Genomic DNA, 15,063 nt, shown 5'->3' with positions numbered 1-15,063 from the left:
AACCTACCATGTGAGAGCTAGGCCTGATATAGTGTAGACTTTTAAAAGTGAAATAGGCTGGAAAGCTTCTTGGTTTTTGTTATTAAACATATTAGGGTTGGATTCTTACCGGACAAAGAAGAAAATAGCTCCAAGTCACTCACCCAAAATAGGTAAAAATTAGTTCAGACAAAATACATTTTGGAGCCAAGATGGATTTTTTTGTTGTTGTCATGATTACAAGACAAAACAGAAATGTTTGTTTGGGTGATAGTGTTTTTCATCCTCTGAGAGTAAATACAAGGCTGCCTAAAAAAAAAAAAAAAAAAAAAAAAAAAAAGAAACCTTAGCAGACAGAAATCACCTGGCTGTGCACCATGTCTGCTCTGATTTACACTTTATTGGTTCCTATTGCGCCTAAATCCCCCTTTGCCAATCTGACACACACACATAGACAGACACGGTAGCAAAGTATTGATCTGTGGGGCCTATGAGAGAAATCTGGTGCAAAAGCAGAATGACAGCAACCAACGGCAACACCACAAACACACACATCCAGTCATGCATGCATTTTAAAATCAAAAAAACGCGCACAAGTGCAGTCACATGTGTAACATTTGACACCATCACCCCAACTTGATAACCTTTCTCGCTCTTTCTCTCGATCTCTCTCACACACAGACAGACACACACTCTAACCTTTCCTGAGTATCTGTAATCAGATATTGATTTAATACAGCACTAGGTATCACATCCATCTCTGCTTTTCTCCATCTTCTCTGAGATTTTGGTGCTTTTATGATATTTGTCTGGGGAGGCGAAGACACAGCTTTTGAGATATGGGCTAGTTGGCCCTGCTGGGTCAAAAATGAAATTTCTTTCTTTAATTTATTTGAGCAATGGCCATTTCTCTTTGGGAAAAAAAAAATTGCTTGGCTATTTGTAGCAAAGTGAGCAAGGATTCAGACCATTGCACCACCAGGGTATTATCATGGTATTTCTGTTTGAGTGTACTATGTGTTGATTTGCTTTTCATTTTCCCCCCATTGGGTGAGGTCAGAGGTCATGCTTTGATGAAAAACCATGGATTGCATATTTTTATGATGTGTGTTTGTTGGGAGAATCGTGAAATAAAAATACAACAATTACTATCATTACAGTAACATTTAATTACTGTCTGTTAAAGCCAAATCTGTTACTGGGGGATTCCTGCTAGCTCAGTTGACAAAGTTGCACACCATGTACCTGCTACTTACTGTGGAAACAAAATGAAAATGTGGGCATTTTAGCACAGTGGTGTGTTTTACAAAAAGCTATAATCCACTTCATACTGTGATTTACAATGAGGTAGAAGAGCCAAAAGGGTTTTAAGTAATCTGTGTCTTGTGGCTTTTTGCTTGAATAGGACTCACCTCCCGCAGTGAACATTAACCGTGGCATATGCAAAATAGCCTGTATAAAGTCTGTTTTTTTTTAATTTTGTTTGTAATGGTAGTAAATGAAACATGAGCATGACTATAAACTTCCCTCCAGTAGCCTTCCCACTGTTTAATGACCAGTTATGTTTACTTATTATATTCCTTGCATTCTGGAAAAGAAATTCACACCAATCTGTGTGTAGGAATAAAGAATCTAATTTATTTTATCTTTAGGGGGGAGATGTAAAGAGATCAATTAATCTTGCTGAATTTCAGTGTTGAAAAAAGTAAAGAAAAAAACAAACAAACAAACAAGAAAGGCAGAGAGGAGAGGAAGAATGGAAGAACACTTGATTCAGCCAACGCAACAAACATAATAATCAAGATGAAATACAAAAGACAGAAAGAATTAAAGCTGCAAGCAGCGTTGGACGGGCCTTCGCGCCCTTGCGCACATCGGGCCGCGGCGCAGTCAGCTAAGCTTCTGGGAACCAAGAAAACGTTTGGAGATGATCAGTGTGAGAGTATTTTGACACACAATGCTAACCAGTGTCTCTCTGTGAGCCCACCCCTCTGTTCACAGACAATTATATATATGAGGGATATTTCTTACAAGTGTGGTGTGCTTTTATTTTGAAAGTTTGATTGACATGTGTACTGTCAGGTGTGTAGAGACAATAAGTAACTGCAGCTGGACACAGAAAAATACTCATATATTTGAATGGAGGGTGTGAGCGAACCCACACCTTTTTGAACATTTACTGCTTCCACATAATTTTAGATACAAACTTCATTTGAACTTTAAATGAGCCACGAGACTTTGACCTACAAATCTTGAATTTACATGTGTTTTCTATCTTTTATTGTTTTTGAGATATTAGAGTGTGAGTTTTAAAGTCTTTTCTTGCTCCTCCTGTGATTTTATAATGAGTGTGTATTGCGGAATGTTTCACAGCACTGAGGGAGTGACATCACCAGGAGCAGTTGGAGAGGAGGATATTAGAGAACGCTTCTTGTGAAATATCCTCATAAATCCCATGACTTTGGCCAAATCCTACATAAAAATCACATTTTTTTGTAGAAATTTTCGTCGCGAATCCATTGATACAGGTTTGAAAGTGGTCGGACTTATAGTTTAGACGCCAGATGCCCCAGTTTGGCACAAAGTCCATGCCCAGAGATTGCCTCCCCATTGGTTTACATTGTAAGGTGTAATGTCGCACTCCAACTTTCAGGGCTTACTAAATCTAAACCGTTCGAGTTATTACAAAGTTTTTAATAACTTTTGCTCAACACAGTGTGATAAGTCATGTATTCAAGTTTGAAGCCGATACCATTAACGCCCTCGGAGGAGATAGCGTTTGTTCGGGGGCCAAAATTGGGGCAAAGTCTTATTTTGAAAAGCTGATTGCAGACTTCCTGTTGGATTTAGGTCAGGGGTGTCAGCGTATGATTTGTAGGTCTTGATGAGACGAATAATTGAGTTTTGGTTTGATCTCTCTACGACATTCCTACGGGCCGTGGCTGCCATTTTAGATACATAGGTGGCGCTAGAGAGCACATTTTGGCACTTCGGGGGTTAATTTTTACATTTTATCAAATTTTTCACCAGACCTGATGTGCGTGCCAAATTTGGTGAGTTTTTGAGCATGTTTAGGGGGTCAAATTAAGGATTGAAGTGGCGTATTAATAAAGAATTAAAGCTGCAAGCAGCGTTGAACGGGCCTTCGCGCCCTTGCGCACAGCGGGCCGCGGCGCAGTCAGCTAAGCTTCTGGGAACCAAGAAAACGTTTGGAGATGATCAGTGTGAGAGTCTTTTGACACACAATACTAACCAGTGTCTCTCTGTGAGCCCACCCCTCTGTTCACAGACAATTATATATATGAGGGATATTTCTTACAAGTGTGGTGTGCTTTTATTTTGAAAGTTTGATTGACATGTGTACTGTCAGGTGTGTAGAGACAATAAGTAACTGCAGCTGGACACACAAATACTACAAATATACTCATATATTTGAATGGAGAGTGTGAGCGAACCCACACCTTTTTGAACATTTACTGCTTCCACATAGTTTTAGATACAAACTTCATTTGAACTTTAAATGAGTCACGAGACTTTGACCTACAAATCTTGAATTTACATGTGTTTTCTATCTTTTATTGTTTTTGAGATATTAGAGTGTGAGTTTTAAAGTCTTTTCTTGCTCCTCCTGTGATTTTATAATGAGTGTGTATTGCGGAATGTTTCACAGCACTGAGGGAGTGACATCACCAGGAGCAGTTGGAGAGGAGGATATTAGAGAACGCTTCTCGTGAAATATCCTCATAAATCCCATAACTTTGGCCAAATCCTACATAAAAATCACATTTTTTTGTAGGAATTTTCGTCGCGAATCCATTGATACAGGTTTGAAAGTGGTCGGACTTATAGTTTAGACGCCAGATGCCCCAGTTTGGCACAAAGTCCATGCCCAGAGATTGCCTCCCCATTGGTTTACATTGTAAGGTGTAATGTCGCACTCCAACTTTCAGGGCTTACTAAATCTAAACCGTTCGAGTTATTACAAAGTTTTTAATAACTTTTGCTCAACACAGTGTGATAAGTCATGTATTCAAGTTTGAAGCCGATACCATTAACGCCCTCGGAGGAGATAGCGTTTGTTCGGGGGCCAAAATTGGGGCAAAGTCTTATTTTGAAAAGCTGATTGCAGACTTCCTGTTGGATTTAGGTCAGGGGTGTCAGCGTATGATTTGTAGGTCTTGATGAGACGAATAATTGAGTTTTGGTTCGATCTCTCTACGACATTCCTACGGGCCGTGGCGGCCGTTTTAGATACATAGGTGGCGCTAGAGAGCACATTTTGGCACTTCGGGGGTTAATTTTTACATTTTATCAAATTTTTCACCAGACCTGATGTGCGTGCCAAATTTGGTGAGTTTTTGAACATGTTTAGGGGGTCAAATTAAGGATTGAAGTGGCGTATTAATAAAGAATAATAAAGAAACAAACGCACGAAAAACAATAGGGTCTTCGCCCTTTGGGCTCAGGCCCTAATTAAAGCTGCAAGCAGCGTTGGACGGGCCTTCGCGCCCTTGCGCACATCGGGCCGCGGCGCAGTCAGCTAAGCTTCTGGGAACCAAGAAAACGTTTGGAGATGATCAGTGTGAGAGTATTTTGACACACAATGCTAACCAGTGTCTCTCTGTGAGCCCACCCCTCTGTTCACAGACAATTATATATATGAGGGATATTTCTTACAAGTGTGGTGTGCTTTTATTTTGAAAGTTTGATTGACATGTGTACTGTCAGGTGTGTAGAGACAATAAGTAACTGCAGCTGGACACAGAAAAATACTCATATATTTGAATGGAGGGTGTGAGCGAACCCACACCTTTTTGAACATTTACTGCTTCCACATAATTTTAGATACAAACTTCATTTGAACTTTATATGAGCCACGAGACTTTGACCTACAAATCTTGAATTTACATGTGTTTTCTATCTTTTATTGTTTTTGAGATATTAGAGTGTGAGTTTTAAAGTCTTTTCTTCCTCCTCCTGTGATTTTATAATGAGTGTGTATTGCGGAATGTTTCAGAGCACTGAGGGAGTGACATCACCAGGAGCAGTTGGAGAGGAGGATATTAGAGAACGCTTCTTGTGAAATATCCTCATAAATCCCATGACTTTGGCCAAATCCTACATAAAAATATCATTTTTTTGTAGGAATTTTCGTCGCGAATCCATTGATACAGGTTTGAAAGTGGTCGGACTTATAGTTTAGACGCCAGATGCCCCAGTTTGGCACAAAGTCCATGCCCAGAGATTGCCTCCCCATTGGTTTACATTGTAAGGTGTAATGTCGCACTCCAACTTTCAGGGCTTACTAAATCTAAACCGTTCGAGTTATTACAAAGTTTTTAATAACTTTTGCTCAACACAGTGTGATAAGTCATGTATTCAAGTTTGAAGCCGATACCATTAACGCCCTCGGAGGAGATAGCGTTTGTTCGGGGGCCAAAATTGGGGCAAAGTCTTATTTTGAAAAGCTGATTGCAGACTTCCTGTTGGATTTAGGTCAGGGGTGTCAGCGTATGATTTGTAGGTCTTGATGAGACGAATAATTGAGTTTTGGTTTGATCTCTCTATGACATTCCTACGGGCCGTGGCGGCCATTTTAGATACATAGGTGGCGCTCTCGAGCACATTTTGGCACTTCGGGGGTTAATTTTTACATTTTATCAAATTTTTCACCAGACCTGATGTGCGTGCCAAATTTGGTGAGTTTTTGAGCATGTTTAGGGGGTCAAATTAAGGATTGAAGTGGCGTATTAATAAAGAATAATAAAGAAACAAACGCACGAAAAACAATAGGGTCTTCGCCCTTTGGGCTCAGGCCCTAATAATAAAGAAACAAACGCACGAAAAACAATAGGGTCTTCGCCCTTTGGGCTCAGGCCCTAATAAAGGGAAACAAAATAATACAAAAGCAAAACAGAAAGAAAGCAATATTTTTAGCATTGCTGTGATTACCAAATAGACACAGGCGGTGGGGAATTTGGGGAAATGAAAAGAGTTATAGAGACTCTTGATGTTCTTTAATGAAATATATCACAACGAAACAGGAGTAAGTAGTTACACAAGGATGTGTTGTGCTTGTTGTGGCGCATTGCCGCACTGTGTCTGTATAATATCACAGAACCTCACTGGCTTCTATATGCTCCAACATGCTGAGTAGCGGAGATATCCAGGTACACAGAAGAGACAAGGGCAGACGGAGAGAGAAAAAGAGAAAAACAAGAGAGAGATGAAGGTTAAAAGACACAGGAAGTGACGACAAAAAGTGAGCGGCGTAGACAAAATTGGAGATTAAAACAGAACTGTGAATTGAGGTTCAGAACACTGAAAGGGAGCTGCAATAATATTTGTGGATTTGTGGACAATAATAAAATCCAGAATACTCAGAAAAATAACTACAAACATTAAGATATTAAGTTTTAAACACTAAGTCCGTAGAAACTATCCCAACTTAAATGTGACAGTTCAATTCTCAGCTATAAAAATCTTGTCTGATAACACGTCTATTTTTCCTGTTTTATCTTTTCATTTGTCATTATACATCACACATTATTTTTGTGAAACAACACCAAATTCTTGGTGAAGACCTTTTCCCTCATCCGGTCTTACTTCTGCTAGGTTTCTGATGTCGGTTAATGAAACACCTCGCTGGAGAGCAGAGGAAAGGTTGACCTAAAAGCCTCCTAATAAAACCTTTAACACTGACAAAACACATGTGCACATAGAGGAAGACACACCAACTACACACACATTTACTGTTCAACCTCAAAATAATAAAAAAAAGTAGGAGAAAGGTGGAGAAATATAAATTATTCTCCAAACTTTCATCAAAATGGAATAAAAAAAAATGAATCTTTCGATCACACAGCCCACATTAGACATCAGACTTCTCATCCTCAATCTCCCACAGTTTCTTCTCTGTATGTATCTATAATAAAAAGTTGATCCTAGTTATGGACGTTGCGAATATGAGGGTATAAAATCCCACATGCACTCTTACAAATACACAAACGCACTGCAACTCTTCTCTGAAATTGTGCTTGTCTCAAAGGAAATGATATGGAAGAAAAATGCTGTACGTATGCATATCATGTTGTCTTTCTAATACTTGTTTGGTGTGGAAAGTGTGTGTGTATCATTGGGGGAAGTCCTTCGTGTTTTCATTGCTTGAATTGTTTCTTATTTTTGTCACACTGGTGTGGAAAATGCCGGTGAACTCATTTTCATTGTTTTTATCATAAGTTTTTTTTTTACTGTTTTGGCTCTAGAATGGAAAATATCTCAATATCTGGTTTTATGTGATGGATTTTTGCATGCAACCACACACACACATACACACACTGACAGAGACTGGAAAAGAGAAAAAAGAGAAAGAATGAATTATTAATCATGCCGTCTAATTATGGTGTGTGGCCCTGAGAGGGAGATGATCCTGGGGAAATCACATCTAACAGTCATTTATCACAACAAATAGAGTGAAAAACACTGGTTAGAGGAGAAGGGAGAGGAGAGGAGACTAGAGAGAAGAAGAGAGGGCAAGAGAGGAGTGGAGATAAAAGGCCTACCCTCTTCTATCAGACTCTGCTATTAAAATATGCTAAGGATATGCAAGGATAGGGAGTAGGGAGGAGAGTCTAAAGTAGCAAATTAAGAGATGCTCAAGGGAAACTAGGGCCCCATAAGAGCTCCTAAATGCCCCCTGAAACTGGGTTTACAGGGCAACACACGGTATCTCAAAAAAACAAGGATTCAATATGAAAAAAACAGTTTCTTGTGGAATTTTTGTATCAACTTACTGTAGTAACATGGTTCTTTATTTTTTTGTGTGTTTTATTAAAATGTTTCTTTTTCCTTCTACATCATTTGATTATTAAAACTTCACAGAAGGTCACGGTTTTGTGTCATGTTGAGGTTTTTTCTGTTCCTCTGATATACACGTTTGTGATTTTGATAATCTTTCAACAACACAAAAAGGATGAGATGAAACTTTATTAGTCTGACTCACTGGATGTAGACTGTGGGTATACATAAGCCTGCCATCAGCCAACTCTTTCAGTCTCCTCCCCTTCTGTTACCTGCATGTTACCTTTTTCAAAATCCCTGTCGCTATGGGAAACAACAACAACAACCTCCAAGCTAGCAGAGAGATTTGGACGAAGATTTGGATCATGCAATAAGGCGGGCTTGCTTGGTTCTTTTGGTGAATGATTAAGATATACAAAGAATATATTTATAAAATTTACTGTCAAGGAATGTCCTTGTATGTTTGCCTACTGGTTATGGAAAACGTTTCATAATCCAAGCATGGCCTATCGTCTGCAGTAAGCTATCAAGGGTAAATACAGAGACATGGCAGGAAAATGCCATAGTTTTGGTTCTGTGCCCTTGGTCGCAATAATAAAGGACCAGGTGAAAGCTTTGCAGTTAAGGGGTGTAACTGCACCAATGATGAAGTTATTTTTGTCTTTTTTATCAGCAAAAGTTGTATCAATGGACTGTAAAAAAAATATGGACATAGTCACGGTGACATCATCGATTGGTTTGTGGACTGCAGTTTAGAAGCCTCGATTTCACCATCACCATCTTGGATTTGGCCGTCGCCATGTTTGATTTTTGGAGAAGGAAGTGACCATATTTGGACGAGAAGGTGGAGCTGACAATAGCGCTAGCTGCTAACTTGGTTAGCACGGTGCATTTACAATCTATGGTTGACAGTGATAATGCTAATGCTAATGCTGATTTCACTAGCGAAACACAGGCCTAAAACCATTCAAACAAAATGTACTGTAGGGTCTTTTTTAGGCAACCAAAATGTTACAGTTAACTTTCATGAACTGAAAACCATTGACTGTGAAATAGCAGCAGCTATGCCTACACTCTGTGAAAGACATGCAGCAGCACAATTAACAGGGTTACAGACATAAAAAACATATAACAATTGACAACGAAAATAAAGAATAAATTACAGAATCATAAAATATTAAAAATATTCATCAGTATTTGTTGCAAGTCATCGACATCAGGGATCAAACAGGGGCAATATAAATCAGTCAAAACATCTACAGCCAGATGCCTCCAAGTCATTTAGAGTTATTTTAAATGCATCTAGTGAGACCAGCTCCCAAAGATTCAGCTAGATTTGTAACTGATTCCGAGCAGAGGGAGCAGCATACTTAAACACCCCTTTTCCCAGTTCAGTACAGGCTTTAGGGACCGATAGGAATACGTCCTAGGAGTGAAGACAATAACTTCCCATACTTTTCTGAAGGATGTAGATCTGTAGGTAAGATGGAAGCAGACCAAGAATGCTCTTATAAATAAGAATATGCCAACGGTTAAGCGTACACGTGGACAAGGCAGACTATCTAACCCAAGCATACAAAGAGCAATGGTGAGAAAGGGCTTTAACATCTGTAATAAACCTCAGTGCTTCATGAAAGACAGCATCCAGCATGTGTAGGTATTGCAAAGATGTATGCATGTATGTAACATCTTAATAGTCCAGCACAGACATAAAAGTGGCAGCAACAAGTCTCCTTTTGGCCTCGCAGGAAAAGCAAGGCTTATTTCTAAAATAAAAACCTAATTTCAATTTCAGTTTTTTCACCTATTGCTGAATGTGAGGCTTAAAAGAGAGAGAATCATCTATTACAATTCCTAGATATTTGTATTCAGGTACAGACTCAATCTCAGAGCCCTGAAAAGCGGTGACAGTGGTGATAGGTGGAAGGTTCAGTGGCTTAGATTTTGCATTTGAAAACATCATTTTGTTGAGTTTTGTTTTGTCAGCATTTAAAATAAGTTTTAAATCACACAAGATATGTTGTACAGTATTAAAAGCAAGTTGTAGCTGACAAAGAGCCTGGTATGGTGTAGATGCAGAGCAGTATACCACAGTATCATCAGCATAAAAGTGAAAATTTGCATAGGAAACACATTGATTGTGATCATTGATATATATAATGAATAGGAGTGGTCCCAGGCCTGATCCCTGGGGCACACCCTTGGATACACTAAAGGAGCTAGAAGTGATACTTTTGCCTGCACGCACTGAGATCTGCCTGATAGTTAATTTTCAAACCAACAGTTACATTCATAAGTATTTGCTTCAATATTGCATGAACATAAACATTACAATAAATGAATAATATGCTTTAGCTCTACAAAACTTTACACTTTCACCTGTTTGAAACGGTTAGCTAAAATAGTAAAATTTAGACAAATATAGCAACTTAAAACTGAAGACTAGGGTTACAAAATTTGTGTAAAGCCAAATGTTTATTATTTACACCTGAGCTTTTTTTTTCACTATAACATGTCAAATTCATGAAAAAGCCCCAGGAAACATCAACATCGTTAAAGATTCACATTCTACTGTAATTTCTCTATAGTCATATTCACCTCAAAATAGTCCCTTTTAACTGCTTTTATATTTTATATATATATATATATATATATATATATATATATATATATAGTGGGAGGAACTTCGAGGAAAAGATTTGAGAGAAACCAATGAGTTAAGTATTGTTATATACTGATAATACTCTCCCATATGGAGATTCCTCACAGAGGCCTTTGAAATGATATTTTCCAGCTAACAAAATCGGATGCCCCTCCGTCCAGTGAACTGCCACTTTTGGGATCTGGTGTTGCGTATATTTAGCCACCAATAATATACACAGGGGCATCTGAGCAGGGCCATGACGTGCTGGGCTGGGCTGGGCTAAGCTGGGAGAGTGACTGAATCAGGCCAGGTATCAAATCCAGCCTGTCAGCCATGCAGACCACAGGCCCACTCAGGCCTTAAAAAAAAAAAAAAAAAAAAAACCCCACCAACTCCCAAAAGGCCGAGGTCTTTGCCTCTCTGCTTTCTCTCCCTGACAGCTTAGAGGGAGGTGGGGTGATGGTGTGTGTGTGCACGTGTGTCGGAGAGGAAGGATTCAGGGAGAAAGAAGGAAAAGGAGAGTGATGGAGTGAGAGAAAGTTGAATAGGATTTGGGAGAGCAGCAGGATCCAGGGAGATAGATGGATAAAAAAAAGAGAAAATGAAAGAGTGCTATTGTTCCTCCATCTTCCATCAAGGTCACTGATATATGGATGTGCAGGTGTGGGTTTATACTGTACATGCATACATGTGTGTGCATGTTTCTGTTCATGGGCCTATTTCTGTGTGTGTGTGTTTGAGACCATAAAAGGAGTTTTGGAGGCCACATGCCAAGTTTCCACCATGCCTGAAGCCCCCTATGTCAGATGGTAAGTGGTCTGGTCGCAGTGTGAAACAAGCCCACAGGTTCAATTCCCCTACTCAAACCAGTGACCCTGTCAATCAAGTGATCAGGGTCAGATAGAAAAAGAGCATGGGGAGGAGGAGAAGAAAAGTGGGAAAAAGAAAGGAGTAAAAAAGGGGGAAGAGGCTGAGGTTGAAGGGGGGATTCTTTTGTAAATGCACAAAGGAGTTCAAGAGAAATGTGGTGATGTAAAAGCTCTGAATGCCCCACCGCTTCTGCATGGTTGGGTGTATGTGTGTGTGTTTGCATTATTGCACCTCTAATGGCAGCTCCTGCAAACGTCGTTTGTCCTGTATAGGGCAGAGTTCAGCTTTCTGAAAGGTCTCTGTACACACACACACACACTCACAGATACAAAGGCACACACACTCCCATGCAGTGTTCTTGAAGTCAATTGGCAAGTAAATGCTAGGACACTTTGTGTGTTTGTTGACACCTATGGCATTAGAACACTTACTGTCGATTAGAGCGGTGGGCAGACAGGTCACTTTATAGAGGAGACAGTGAGAGACAGAGAGAGAGGACAGAGTGACAGATAGGAGGTTGGATGAGATATCTCGTAGAAGAAGAATAAGTCCCACATATAACGGACAGAAAAAACAACAACTGTGAATGCCAGAACTTCTTAATGCTTCCAGACACAATGGCACAAATGATATTTAAATGCAAACAGCCAGATCATCTTCTTCCACTGTATATTCCACAACTCATACACATTTGTGAGTTTCACATATTCGTCCACCAGCCTTCAGATACCATTGCTATAAGGTCTGCCACAAGGGAAGCACAGCTCTCACCTTGTTCCTGCAGGGCCCTGACTTGCTCATTTAGATATGCAGTTTGGACGGTCTTAAAACAGTGAAAACCACTTTCAGAATGATCATAATTATCTTCAACTTATTATTGTCCTAAAGAAAACATAGTTTGCAGGCAGGCATTACAGTAAATACACAAGTGAAAATGAGCAGCATCAATCTGTAGTCAAAGACAAATTTACAGTCCAAGACACTCCAACCAGCAACCTGACAGTAAACCCTGTTTTCCAAAGCACTTGTCATGTGTACACAGATGTGAAAATAGGCAGTCCTGCTTCTATCACTGTGTTCTGTGCTGGAGCCAATAAACTCTGTGTTGGCAGTGTGTGATGAGAGACAGCATGCTTTCAGAAAAAAGACGAGAGAAGACATCATCCAAAATTAACCTACTAATTAATTGCACTACTGTGACGTCCTTCCTACTGGAATTAAACTCAAGAGGCAAATAGCTGACAAGGGAAGATCATCAGCCGATCTGGCATTCTTGGGCCCTCCAGATGATAAAACACGGCTTATGAGCATACCCACTCTCTCTTCCTTCAGCTCCTATCCACACTACATCCTCCTCTTTTCATTTTGAACTATTTTAAATATAGTAAATTATGTTTACAATATATCTCTTGCATAGACTATCACATTATGAAATGTTCCGAGCCTGTTTATGACACTAATTGTACATGTAATCTGTAGATTGACCTTGACACTCATCCTCCTCTCAGTACTACTAGGATGCCCTTACACAAAGTACTTAAAATTTTTTTTTTTCCTCATATTTGCTCTTGCATTGTTTTCTTGTACATGTGAATAATTTTGGAATATTGTCATTGCTAACTGTTTGGCCCATTTTTAGATTGCCTGTAGTGCTTTCTTCCACCTGAATGACTAAATACGTAGGCCACATAGTGTCATATGTGATTTTGGAAAAATGTCAGCTTTTTATGATGCCCATGTCTATAACGCATTATAAACATACTTCTAATGCATTATGAACTACTTATAGCACTAGATAATTAAAGTTATAAGCAATCTTATATAAGTAAGCATAAGTAATATTCATAATGCAATATTGTAAGAAACATTCATAATACTTCATAACAGTAATCATAACACAGCATTTTATAATGACTTATTAGGTCAAGTATCATAATACTTCATAATTACTGGTCACTTGCTGACATTTTTTGCAAGATCATAGTGTAGTATTATAATTATCATAGTTGTAATACATTATAATCATTTTATAATGCATTATAATCACTTATCACTTACCAAGTTTTTCTTTTTTTTTTTTTTAAAGTGTCACCTCTATTGATCAAATGTTTACATAAAAATAAGATATACAACTACAGGTAAAGTAGAAACTGTTTCAGGTATTATCTGTAATTTGAGTCAATTAGTGTTTAGAGTGAGTTTTTTGTGGAAACATTACATTAGTGAAATGTAAATGTCCTTTATTCAGTTGTGTCACCAGTATTTAGTTTATTGTCTGTTATGACCTGTTACAGGTAAAATAGAAATTGTTACAATTATTATTTATAATTTGAATCGGTTTGAGTTGAGTTTTTTGGCAAAATGTTTAATTAGCAAAATGTAAGTATCCATCATTTAATTGTTCATCATCAAAAAGTTGTGTCAAATTGGAGTACTCAATTTCTGTGAGGACTTGTTAAACAAATAAATTAATTTTACAATGTTTTGTGTGTTGTTCTTGCATAAATTTAATATTTTTTTCACTTTACTTAAAGCAAACAGTGACCACTTATAGTGACTAATAACCAGCTTGTAATGCATAATAACAGTGATTATAATGTATTATACAATGATTATAATGTATTACAACCATGAGAATTGTAATACACTATGATATTTGCAAAAAAGTCAGTGAGTGACCAGCAATTATGAAGTATTATGATACTTGACATAATAAGTCATTGTAAAATGCTGTGTTGTGATTATTGTTATAAATCATTATGAATATTTATGAGTGCTTATAACTATAATTATACAGTGCCATAAGCAGTGCATTATAATGCATTATAAGTATGTTTACAATGCATTATAAACTTGGGCATCATAGAAAGTGTTACCAAACATTCCAACATCCCAAAAGGGGCCCTATTGTATACAAAATTATTTTCTTTCTTTGTTTTTGTATTGAAGGAGCCCATTGACCATAATTTATATGCACCTTGGGAAGGGTTGCTGGTGTCCTATGATTGGCAGGATTTTCCTGGGTAAAAACAAATAGCTTTTATATGGATGGTGCTGTATGTTTGTATGAATTTTACCACCTTTGATAAAAGATCAAAATGTGTTATTAAAGTAAGTTCAAGTGATGGACAGTGTGACAGATTTATTGGTTTTCTTTTCAAGTTAGCAGTTTTTACTCCTACTTACCTGTCACTAAGACCTTATGGTGTGCAGGACTTTTTTTTTTTAATTTTTAATTTCAAATGTTTGAGTCTGACCGAATGTATACAGAAATTAACCCCCAGTATTATCTATCTGCATGAAGATCTACATCCAGGGCAACTTGCTGGCTAACTACACTAAATGCCAGTTCATCTTCACACAGGTTTTTTTCCCCATGTGTGAGCTTGTGGGGTCGCTGTTGATTTAACGTTATCATTGAATTCCAAGCCCAAACTGCCTTAAGCCTCAATTCCCAACAGTTGTTGACTAGTTGTACAAGCAGCTCACATGAGTGAATCCATCTAAGTGTGTAAATATTATGCAGGGTGTTGCTCAAAAGAGCATGTGTGCTCAGCCAAGTTTCCCTGGATAATGTTTAAAGGTTAAAGTCAGGCCAGTAGATGCATACAGATGAACATTATCAGTCAGACGTCCCAAAATATTATATTCAGACTGCCACGGACTTGAGCCATAAATATTCTTGGATTTTTCTATTCATTGAGTTTCTCTAAAAGTCTAAAAGTGGGACCCCTAACTCACCCTGACCCCCTGTGTGTAAAACCTTACAT

At 38.3% G+C, this 15,063-nt stretch overlaps 1 protein-coding gene across 1 annotated transcript in view; it reads right to left on the bottom strand.

Moving 5' to 3' along the window:
• The window catches only part of si:dkey-215k6.1 (transmembrane protein 132D), a gene marked incomplete at its 5' end in the record, with an annotated part of 187,447 nt that overhangs the window by 102,134 nt on the left and 70,250 nt on the right, over positions 1-15,063 (bottom strand). The gene's annotated exons all lie outside the window — the stretch shown is intronic.

The sequence above is a fragment of the Thunnus albacares genome, chromosome 2, assembly GCF_914725855.1.
Source record: "Thunnus albacares chromosome 2, fThuAlb1.1, whole genome shotgun sequence".
Lineage (NCBI taxonomy): Eukaryota > Metazoa > Chordata > Actinopteri > Scombriformes > Scombridae > Thunnus > Thunnus albacares.
Note: the sequence above shows the minus strand (reverse complement) of the source record. Positions and strands in the feature narration are given on the sequence as shown.